Source organism: Barbus barbus (assembly GCF_936440315.1).
Source record: "Barbus barbus genome assembly, chromosome: 41".
Taxonomy (NCBI): domain Eukaryota; kingdom Metazoa; phylum Chordata; class Actinopteri; order Cypriniformes; family Cyprinidae; genus Barbus; species Barbus barbus.
Window position 1 is genome coordinate 19,067,307 of NC_136719.1, and position 11,669 is coordinate 19,078,975.

At 36.3% G+C, this 11,669-nt stretch overlaps 1 protein-coding gene across 4 annotated transcripts in view; it reads right to left on the reverse strand.

The window, feature by feature from the left end:
- dgkaa (diacylglycerol kinase, alpha a) overlaps positions 1-9,710 on the reverse strand; it is a 28,496-nt gene extending 18,786 nt beyond the window's left edge. For 2 of the 4 annotated variants that reach the window (XM_079401964.1, XM_079401963.1), the window contains exon 1: positions 9,496-9,676. The gene's annotated coding sequence lies outside the window, so the exon portion shown is untranslated. Of the gene's footprint in view, positions 1-9,495 lie in introns of all 4 variants that reach the window. The other 2 variants (XM_079401962.1, XM_079401965.1) reach the window with 2 other exon arrangements.
- Between the last annotated feature and the right edge of the window lie 1,959 nt (positions 9,711-11,669).

Sequence of the window (11,669 nt, forward strand, 5' to 3'; positions counted from 1 at the left end):
AGAGAAATTTGGGAAAACAAAAGCAATACTTTTCTGTCAACAGCGGAAGCTAGCCGGTGCATGACAGACTATTTTACATACACACTGCAGTCTTATCAATCATTTTGGAATGATAGAAAAAACATATGTTTTGAATGTCACACTTATTTATGTATTTTTAAATCAAGGCAAGGAAAAATTTGAGGTTCTCTAGCAAATAATCATCTGAATTGCCTGTTTTCAAAACCAACAACCATTGAGTCACATATGAAATGAAACCACATTTTCAAATCAGATTTTTCTGCTCTAAGATTTATATTAAAATGGATATGTCTCAAGGAGATATGTCATGATCATTAATATACTGACCTGAAATATAATAAGTAAAAATAAGTACCCCCCCCCCAAAATTATTTTTCTCATAAAAAAAACATTGTGGAAAAATCTCACTCTCATTACTGTAATACAATAAAAAATGGATTTCTGATAAGAAAATCATAAAGTAAAATCAGCATGAATTAAAGTCAGTGCCAATGTTACTCTTGTGATGTATACTTATATAATTATTTTTTCATACTGCTGTAGATTTTTTGCATTTAAATACGCAATTGGACAATTAGGAGATTGGTTTAATTGTCATGAAAATAATGTCACAATGCAATAACTCCTATTGGGCCTAAAACAGGCTTCATTTTCTTTATATGAAATATAATAATAAAAAAATATATGTATTTTTAGCAGGGGTGTCAATAGATTAAATTTTTTAATCGTGATTAATCACACCCTTGTTGTCATGAAATTAAGCAGAACATTATTTGTCTTGTTTAACACTTGTTATTTATCTTGTTTTTTAGTCTTATGAGTTTGGCGTGAATTATGACAGTTTATCATGATGTTAAACCAAATGACAATAAGCATAACACCAACAGAATGATCATATTTGATACTGACAGTCTTGCTTCACACCAGTTTTAACAGTAAGTTGCTGCAGTTTACAACTGTTGGCTGCAGGTCTTGGTCTCTCTCTCGCTGTCTGTCTCTGTCTTTCTGAATCTCTAATTGTTTGGCTTGAGTACAGAAGCATGGTAATTTGATTCTGGGCTACCTCATCACTTATTTGCATGCATAGCTCTCTGTTTTATGGAGGAGACAAATCTCTGCTTCAGCAAACACTTAGTCCAGTAAAACACAGCGCAAAGAGCTCTTTGTGGCTCGGCTCAAAGTACACCGTTTTTTGAGACCACCCACAAAAACAAGATGCAAACCATAACATCACACTTTTAGACTATAAATTGGTTTCATTTTTCAGAAACAGCTGCCTGTCATTTATACAATAAAGATGCACATTCATTCATGCCAATGTGTCCATTAGCCCAGGTGGATAATTTGTTTTTTCCATTATAGATGAGGGTTCAATTGGATATTATTATTGATTACAAGGCTCTCAGGTCATTTTTTATAATGAATGCCCAGACAACCAATAAACTAAATTAAGGACAATTATGTCCTTTATTTATTTAGCAGCATAACATGCTGTATAATGTACAGTCAGCTACTCCTTATCACAAAATAAATAGATTTGAAGCAGTATATTACTGTTTGCTCTACTATTCTAATATTACACCTAGCAGCCCCCACAAGTGCATGAGAGTCATGTGTATCTTTAGATGGTAATCTTTATGTCATCCTAAACCATGCAGGTAAAAATGTCAGCAGAATTACAGAAATGTCAGTAACATTAAGGAAGTAGTGGGTGTTTGTAGTAGTTAGTTTCATGTTGCTGAAAGATTCCCCTGTATTGTGCATTGTGGCATGCTTCTCTCTTCCTGTATTTGTAACTTGTTAGCTGGCAGTGCACTTAAAAAATGCTGTGTGACAGTGTTCAAATATTCCATGTACACTCCTTTTAAAATTTGAAGAATGTCGTATAAACTATCTCTGCAAGCTCTGTTTACAGGTAAACTACTACTAAAATACTAAAAGAAAACATGCAACATTGCAAATGTCTGTTGCATAAGGCCAACAAGTTCAACTACAGCAGTAAATTGCCCAGCTACTATCGCACCTATTAAGTTGCATTTCCAACCCACTTTACCAGAAAATCTGGACTTAGAACACAACATCGACTAGACAGAGGTGCGGTGAGTGGTTCTCACGCAAGATAAAAATACTGAGGTTACAGGCCTGTTCTAGTGATCTAATATTAGCTGTTCACGTATTATTTGCCTTTACAATGCCTTTTAAAACTATTTTTAGGAACAATACTTTCTAAAGCTTTGTGCTGTTTGTACAAGCTGTCGCCTTGTGTTAAGTCAAACTGCTGCTTTGTCTCTGCAAGAGATTATATATTATTATTATATAAATATATATAAGTTTTTTCCCCTTCCTTCTCCAGAGGAATATCTGATTGCTCAAAGGTTGCTCTTTCATAACTCAGCGGACATAATGAACTTGATTAATTTTATATAAATAAATATTATTATAATTATTACTATATTTCTAATATTTTTATTGTATTTTTAATGATCTAGAATATATATATATATATATATATATATATATATATATATATATATATATATATATATATATATATATATATATATATATATTACTTTTAAAATGATAATTTTACACACACACACACACACATATATATATATTTTTTTTAAATATATAACTGACATCAGTATTGGTTGTAACCAAAAAAAACATAATTATATTTATTATATAATTTTTCCATCATGGGTTCCCCTTCTGACTCTGATGGAAAAATCTTCATTTTGCTGGTTAAGAGCTGCTCTTTATTAGATTAAGTCAAATCAAATCAAATCATTTCAGGTTTTCCAAGGAAACCCAATGTACATCTGGTCAGTAAGAAGGATTGCCGATCCTGGTGGCTCTGGAAAGAGTTTCCCCATCAGCTGTGCTGCCTCAGACCGTTGCCAAGGGTGACTGACAGGACTAGAATGAGGAAGGGAGGAGGGGAGAGACAGATGAGGGGGAGGAAACCCGGGCAGCAGTCGTGGGTCTTCCCCTGTTGGCCCGCTCCACCTACGCATGCTTCTCAGTGCACACAACCTTCAAACAGACTGCTTTGCATTCCACCTGCTGATGTAAGGGGGAATCATTCACCTCAACAAAAGCAGATGATTTTTGTCTCTTCGGGGTTGTGTAGCATGCATTTATCCACCTCATACATGTCAAACATGATATACTGTAAGCAACAACTGGAAAAGCGGAAATAATTGGAATTGAAATAAATCCCCACCCGAGTGGCTCAAGAGAATTTTTTGTGCCCTAAATTAGAAAAAGACTTAGCTTTAAGCACTCAGTTTGCAAAACAAACGGCAGGCAAAGTTCAAGACTTGCCATAAAACAGGCCGCAAACTGTAAAGCAGTACGAGTCACACCTCATCTGAGAACAGCTGCTGTGCTTCACCTCCCTCAGCTTTCTAGTGTTCTACAAGTTGCATTTCAATGGAAAAAAGCATCACTGACTATGTAAGTTGTGGCAGGACGAGTTTTTCGTAAGAGCAAAGGGGCCTCAGCGGTGCGCAGGAAACCCTTTCAAAGTCACTCACTACCCGCAGGCACGCCTGAGCTTGCACAGCAACCGTGCACGCCGTCCGCTTCCAGCCTGCTGCACGGTCTGTGCAAAGGCACACGCTTGAGGAGACACATGTTAGAAACGTATTTACACCCACACGGAGAGAGCACTACAGACAGCAGACTCGCAGCAACAGTTGCGCTAGTCTCCTTCCTACACAGAGCAATAACAAGAGTCGATGCCACAGGTGAAGCCATTTAGATTTCATTACCGTGTACATCAGAGAGCATGAGAAATCAGAAACAGTCTGTAGCTGAAACGGACTCAACTGAAAAATTTGAGGACATGTAATTATATCATTTATCCATATAATTACTACATTTATGCAGCCTAAACTACAACAAAACACTTCACAATAAAAACAACCACTAGAAAACTATTATTTCCACAAGGTTTCATTTTATAATGAACACATTTGGGGCTGAGATTTGATTTTGTTTTCCTGATAAAAATTGCAATTTTAAATGCATTAAAAAAATCTAACAATAGAAAAAATAACAACAATAATAATTTGTATTATTATAAAATAATATAATACACAATTATTCCAAATAAGAACACTCTAAAAAATGCTGGGTTATTTTTTAACCTCAATGCTGGGTTCAGCCTGTTGGGTCAATTTATTGGGTTGTTTTTAATATTTTAACCCAGATGCTGGGTTATCTATTTTTTTTACGAAATGCTGGGTTCTGCTTGCTGGGTCATTTTATTGGGTTAGTTTGAAATTTTTTACCCTGGTGTCTGGTAGGTTTTCTGTTACCAAGTTGCTGGGTTATTTTTTCTACCCAAACGCTGGGTTTGGTGCACTTCATCAGCAAAATAAAGGTTTGTATATATTTTATTTCATTTAGGAGTCAGTCGCAGCATCTTTCAGCTAGGAGTGAAATGCGAGGCCGTGGGCTGAAGTTCACAGTTCCCCCGCGAACAGCAGCCCTTCACCGGCTCAGATTTTGGCAACACACCAGCACGACAATTAGCATTATTTTGGTAAAAAAGTGATTACAGAGAACGGTTGAATACACTTGTACTTTTAAATGTTACAAGTATTTTAAATGAATACTTTTAAATGTTACATTTTTTATTTCTAAAATGCTTGTTGAACAAGTTTAAATGTAGGCCTATGTAATATTGTAAACTACAGGTGCATCTCAATAAATTAGAATGTCATGGAAAAGTTCATTTATTTCAGTAATTCAACTCAAATTGAGAAACTCGTGTATTAAATAAATTCATTGCACACAGACTGAAGTAGTTTAAGTCTTTGGTTCTTTTAATTGTGATGATTTAGGCTCACATTTAACAAAAACCCACCAATTCACTATCTCAACAAATTAGAATACTTCATAAGACCAATAAAAAAAAAGACCAATTTTTAGTGAATTGTTGGCCTTCTGGAAAGTATGTTCATTTACTGTATATGTACTCAATACTTGGTTGGGCCTCCTTTTGCATGAATTACTGCATCAATTCGGTGTGGCATGGAAGTGATCAGTTTGTGGCACTGTTGAGGTGGTATGGAAGCCCAGGTTGCTTTGATAGCGGCCTTCAGGTCATCTGCATTGTTGGGTCTGGTGTCTCTCATCTTCCTCTTGACAATACCCCATAGATTCTCTATGGGGTTCAGGTCAGGCGAGTTTGCTGGCCAATCAAGCACAGTGTAACACCATGGTCCCTGACCAGCTTTTGGTACTTTTGGCAGTGTGGGCACGTGCCAAGTCCTGCTGGAAAATTAAATCAGCATCTCCATAAAGCTTGTCAGCAGAAGGAAGCATGAAGTGCTCTAAAATTTCCTGGTAGATGGCTGCGTTGACTGTGAACTTCAGAAAACACAGTGGACCAACACCAGCAGATGACATGGCAACCCAAATCATCACTGACTGTGGAAACTTCACACTGGACTTCAAGCAACATGGATTCTGTGCCTCTCCACTCTTCCTCCAGACTCTGGGACCTTGATTTCCAAATGAAATGCAAAATTTACTTTCATCTGAAAAGAGGACTTTGGACCACTGAGCAACAGTCCAGTTCTTTTTCTCCACAGCCCAGGTAAGACGCTTCTGATGTTGTCTCTGGTTCAGAAGTGGCTTGGTAGCCCTTTTCCTGAAGACGTCTGAGCGTGGTGACTCTTGATGCACTGACTCCAGCTTCAGTCCACTCCTTGTGAAGCTCTCCCAAGTGTTTGAATCAGCTTTGCTTGACAGTATTCTCAAGCTTGCAGCCATCCCTGTTGCTTGTGCACCTTTTCTTACCCAAATTCTTCCTTCCAGTCAACTTTGCATTTAATATGCTTTGATACAGCACTCTGTGAACAGCCGCTCAGTAATGACCCTCTGTGACTTACCCTCTTTGTGGAGGGCGTCAATGTTCGTCTTCTGGATCATTGCCAAGTCAGCAGTCTTCTCCATTATTGTGGTTTCAAAGAACAAGAGATACCCGGAATTTATTCTGTAGGGATGGTCATTAATTGAAACTCAAATGTAAATATTCTAATATTTTGAGATACTGATTTTTGACATTCATGAGCTGTAAGCGCTAATCATCAAAATTAAAACAAAAAAACTTTTGAAATGTTTTACTTTACATGTAATGAATCTTAAATATATGAAAGTTTCACTTTTTGAAATAACTTACAAGAAAAAATGAACTTTTTCACGACACTAATGTATTGAGATGCACCTGTATGCTGTATTCACCCAACAAAATTCAATTTGTCTTGTATTTTGTCCATGTGTTCCTGCTTAATGAAAAATATTCACCTTTTGATTATTGCTGTTGCCATTTTAAGGCAGCAATATAATAATTTTTAAACAATAGTTGACTTAAATAAAACAACCCAGCATGTTGGGTAAAAACATTAACCAAACCAGCTGGGTCAAAATAACCCAGCATGTGTTCTGTCCAATATTTACCCAGCGATGGGTTGCCAAATAACCCAAGTTGGGTTGTTTTTAACCCAGAATTGTACTAATATATTTTATTTTACTAATACAATATTACACTTACAATAAAAATTGTGTATTTAAGATAAATTATAATAAAATAATTTTATTTTAAAGGGGTCATATGACGATGCTAAAAATAACATTATTTTGTGTATTTGGTGTAATGCAATGTGTTTACACGGTTTAATGTTCAAAAACACATTATTGTTGCTCCTCTTTGCCGCGCCTTTCTGAAACACATCGATTTTTACGAAGCTCATCGTTCTGAAAAGCTCCTTGACTGAACAATGAATCACTTTTTGTTATTGTAAAAGAAAAGTGATTCTTCATTAACAACTAGGAACCAATACTGTGATGTGCTTGTTTTTGTAGTACATTTGTGAGACTTAATTTGATTTGGCTGCTTCATGTCCTCATCTTTTTTTGTCTGCAGCCCTGATATTCTTATAAATCTGTTAAAAGCCAATGAACATGGTGGTGTTTTACTGACCACTGAATGGAAATATGAGAATACACAAGCTGTTTGGATCAGCAATATCCAGTTTTTGTTCCCTCACTTATAAGAAATTAGTACTTACTATTTGCTCTGTTAAAAGCGAGGAAATTTGTGGTGAAGTGAATATTGACCAACATTCCATTCACAAAGCTAGACCTTTGTCTGTTTCTGTTGCATAATCATGGTTAGATCACGATTGAGATTTAGGAAAACGGGCTATTCCTGAGTCCAGTTTTCACTGCTTGGCTCATGAGTTATAAAAGCACGAGATTACTGGGAAGACAGTAAACCAACCCTGTGATTTTCTAGCCAAGCCCATAAGGCTAGAGATTCCTCAGAGAATGAGTTACCATTATCAGGTAAACTAAGACAAGAGCTCCGGAGAGAATGTGGGACTAAATTAGGACATCCACAAATTTAGTATAGGCTTTCAAATACAAGTCAGAATTACAAAACCGCAAACTAAAATATAGGCATGTTGCACTGAGACAGATACGCTTTGGTCAAGACAGCAGAAACAAGAGTGGAAAAACAAGAATGACTGACTTTGAAAGTAATTTGGCAAAAAGGTGTAAATGCAGGGGAACTGAAAGAACACTTAAAAACCCTTTGCTTCAACTGTCGTGACTCATGTCATGACTCGAACTATGTGACAAAATGCTTCCAGTTATAAATATGATGCCTGTCGAACTGGAAGAGTTGGAATCGCTTATGGTGATGAAACAGGATGAATTTAAATTACATAATCAGTTCACAGTATATGGAAGGACGTTGAAATTAATATTTACGTAAACGCTGCATTACTAAAACAGTATAGATTAATGCACGCATTTAGCAACCTAGTGAAGAGATAACAGTAAAATAAACAATTCATGCGAAAAATCCAGAGAATGCAGCAAGTATTTAATCAGATGAGCTAAATGTGTCAAATAACACATTGATGCATAAAAAGCAGAAAAGGTAATATTTAGTGTCATGGTACACTGCTGAATAAATAATCTTAAACCACATTGATTTGACGATTATGAAGGGGTATGGGTAACTTTTTTGGCTGGTCAGACTGGGAGACCACCTTAACCCAGATTAGACTACTCAAACTGGGAGACCAGTTAGACCATCCTAAACCACCCAAGACCAGCAAAACACCTTAAGCTGTTTTTTTTTTCAGCATGGTATTCTGTGAAGTAGGCTACATTGGAGAACCAAGCCTGTGTATTTTTAAATAGTAAAAACTTCCAAAACCACCTTCTTTAAGTTTCCAAGCACTTGACAGTATGACTCAGGATCCACAGTCCATGCAAAGTTCAGTAAAAGAGAAAAACAAAACATCTCACAACAACCCGAGTCAAAAACTTCGAAGCAAAGAGGAAAACCACCAACCTGCAGTTAACCGGTACAATTAAAAATAGACTGGGCTGTGCATTACAAAACATGACTGAGAATCGAACAGCTAGGCTGTGTCTCAAAATCTAGTGAGCTGTCTATCTTTAGCTCACTAAAATGCCTAAACCGAAGCATTTATTTAGAACGGCGTGCTAAAAACAATTCTGATGATGTTTCCTGCACTACTATTCACCGCAATACTACTGAATTTACAGTCCGAAACAAACAGCAAACAGTACTCCGTTTCCCTAACAAATGACTCATATGAACCGGTTCTTTTTAATGAATCATAAACATACAGCGCCGGTGCGACCCAAGCAGGCTGCCTGTCAAAAGAATGAATCTAATGAACCGATTCTTTTTGTAAATCAAAAACACTTACGAATCAGGAGCTCATTTACTGAACCGCAACTTAATAATTTCATCATTATGTTATGTTAACATCACGAATTATTGACTGTTATGACAACTGAATTTGAGATAAACATATTGAATTATTTTTTATAAAAATTAAGAACTAATATGTTATCATCACATTTTGTTGGTTTAGTGTGTATTTAGTATTTAGAACCAGTTATCGGACTGCATTTGTGCTGCCTCAGTAAAAGTCTGTGAAAAGCCATTAAAAGTCTATGTAAACAATACCTTTCGCAATAAAATTGTATTAAATTAATTTCTGTGCATTTGTTAAACGCACAGAAAGCTGGAACTGTCTTATCATTTCCTAACAACTGTTGAGGGCAGTAAGGGTCTTTTAAAAAAATCTCTTCGTCAAAGTACTAAAAGAAAGGAATTCTAAATGGAACCGCTATGGAACCGAACTCGTCAAGACGAATCGAATTTAGAATCATTAAATTCCTAACGATTCCCAACTAGACCGCATTCTGGGCATCTATACAAACGTTCGAACACGCTTTTTGGACAGTCAGAGGTTTTGAGACGCAACCTTATGAGTCTCTACCGTAAGAAATCATGCATAAAAACGAAATGCGATACAGTACAAAACCACTATTACTGTTTAAACGGTCGTCACTTCTCTAAAAGTCACTAATTTTACCGCAAAAATAAATAAGTGTTGGCGTTACCTTAATATCTTGAGGTCTGCAGCACCCGGTTAGTGATTCTGTCTTATCTTTAAAATAGACGCCAAGAGCAAAATCGCCAGTGTCAGATGCACTTCGAAAACTGCTTCAGCGCTTAGAAAATGAATAAATAAGTGGCGACGGAGGCAGAACCAGTTTCGTCTGTGAGAAAGCGTTTAGCTGTGTTTGTCCGGTGGAGAACTGACAGTGAAGTGAACACGCCTAACTGTAGTGACACTCCCATAGAGTCATAGCACCGCCCGCACTCATGTGTCTGAGCTGAGCGATGCACTTTGATCAGATTGATTGATTGTGTGTGTGTGTGTGTGTGTGTGTATGAACTGCTTCTCATCGAGCACACTAACGATAGATAGATAGATAGATAGATAGATAGATAGATAGATAGATAGATAGATAGATAGATAGATAGATAGATAGATAGATAGATAGATAGATAGATAGATAGATAGATAGATAGATAGATAGATAGATAGATAGATATGCACTTATTACATTTTTAATTACACATGGACAATTAACAGGGTGGTGTGACATTTAAATTATTAGAAGTGGCATCATCAAATGCCATCATTTTCAGTATGATGTTTGGCATCTGAGTGATTGTATTTATATCTGTACTTTTAGATTGTGTAATTGCTTTAACAGTTATCACATAATTAAACTGCAATATATTTGATTGCCAAATGCCTGATTAACTGATACAGGAATTTGTGGTACCAGATTGTAAAGCTCCAATCAAATCCTTACTTTTTTGAAAGGGATTAAGGACCATTTCCTTTATTAGGGAGACATGAAACAAAACTGTTTAACTGGTTTTTATCAGAATTAAATCCTAACTAGATGGATGGATGGACGGACGGACAGACAGACAGATATAATGATGAGTGAATGGATGTATGGATAGATATACAGTCAGATCTGGACACTGACTGAGATTTTGTGCTTTTGCTTTTATACACCCCTACAATGGATTTGAAATAAAACAATCAAAATGAAATTGAAGTGCAGACTTTTAGCTTTATTTTACGAGGTTCCACAAAAATATGAAATTTACCATTTAGGAGTTACAGCCATTTTAAGTAAAGTACCTCCATTTTCAGGGGCTCAATAGTATTTGGACAGTTCAAATCAAATTCAAATTCAAATTTTATTTGTCACATACATATACATACGTAGTACGACATGTAGTGAAATGTATTGTACGACTGTCCAACAAATTGTCCAACAAAATTAAGAAAAACCTCAAGTTTACAAAAATACAAATAGAAAAAGTACAGTAAACATATATACAGAATAAACTAGCAATAAAATAAAATAACAAATAGATATGAGAATAAAAAATAGAATATGATTCTATATAGATTCTATAAAAAGTAAAGTGTATGTCAGTGATAAAGTGTCCGTGTGCTGTGCTGTGCAGTGCAGTAAAGTGTATAAGTGAGTAAAAGGATACTAAAGACAAAGACAAATGGTATGTAAGTCCCACTCATTTATCCTTTCGTAACCTTCTACAAATTAGTGCAGATTGTACTTGAAAAATGTGCAAAGTGGAAGTGTGGGGTGATGTGATTAGAGTGGAGAGTGGTTTAGACTCCGAATGGCCTGCGGGAAGAAGCTCCTCCTCATTCTCTCTGTGTTCGCCTTCATGGAGTTGACTAAAAGGAGGTTAATTGACAAGAGTTTCCAAAAAGGAACTATGGTCGCAAGTTCCATTGCTACCAATAGAGTTCAATGGAACTAACAACCATATAGCTAACGATGCTTTTGGGAAACGTACACCAGGTGCTGTCCATTCCCTCGTTACTTCAAGACAAATTAAGCTACTAAAATATTCGGAGTTGATATGAGGTATCAAATTAAAGCTGTTTGAATGGTGCTACCAATATAAAGTCCAAGGAGATATTGATGAAAGTGAAGGAGGCCGTCATTAAGCTGAAAAAAACAACACAAATCTATAAGAGAAAGCAAAAACCTTAAGCCTGAGACACACTGCTCGATTTTCGTCTGTCCCAGATGAAAGATTGGCATTGTGAAACAATCGTGGCGAATCAGAAATTGTGCAGTGTGTCTCAGGCTTTAGGTGTAGCTAAATCAACAGCTGGCTACATTATTAAGAAGAAAGCAAGCATGGGTGAGCTCAACGACATCAAAAGGCC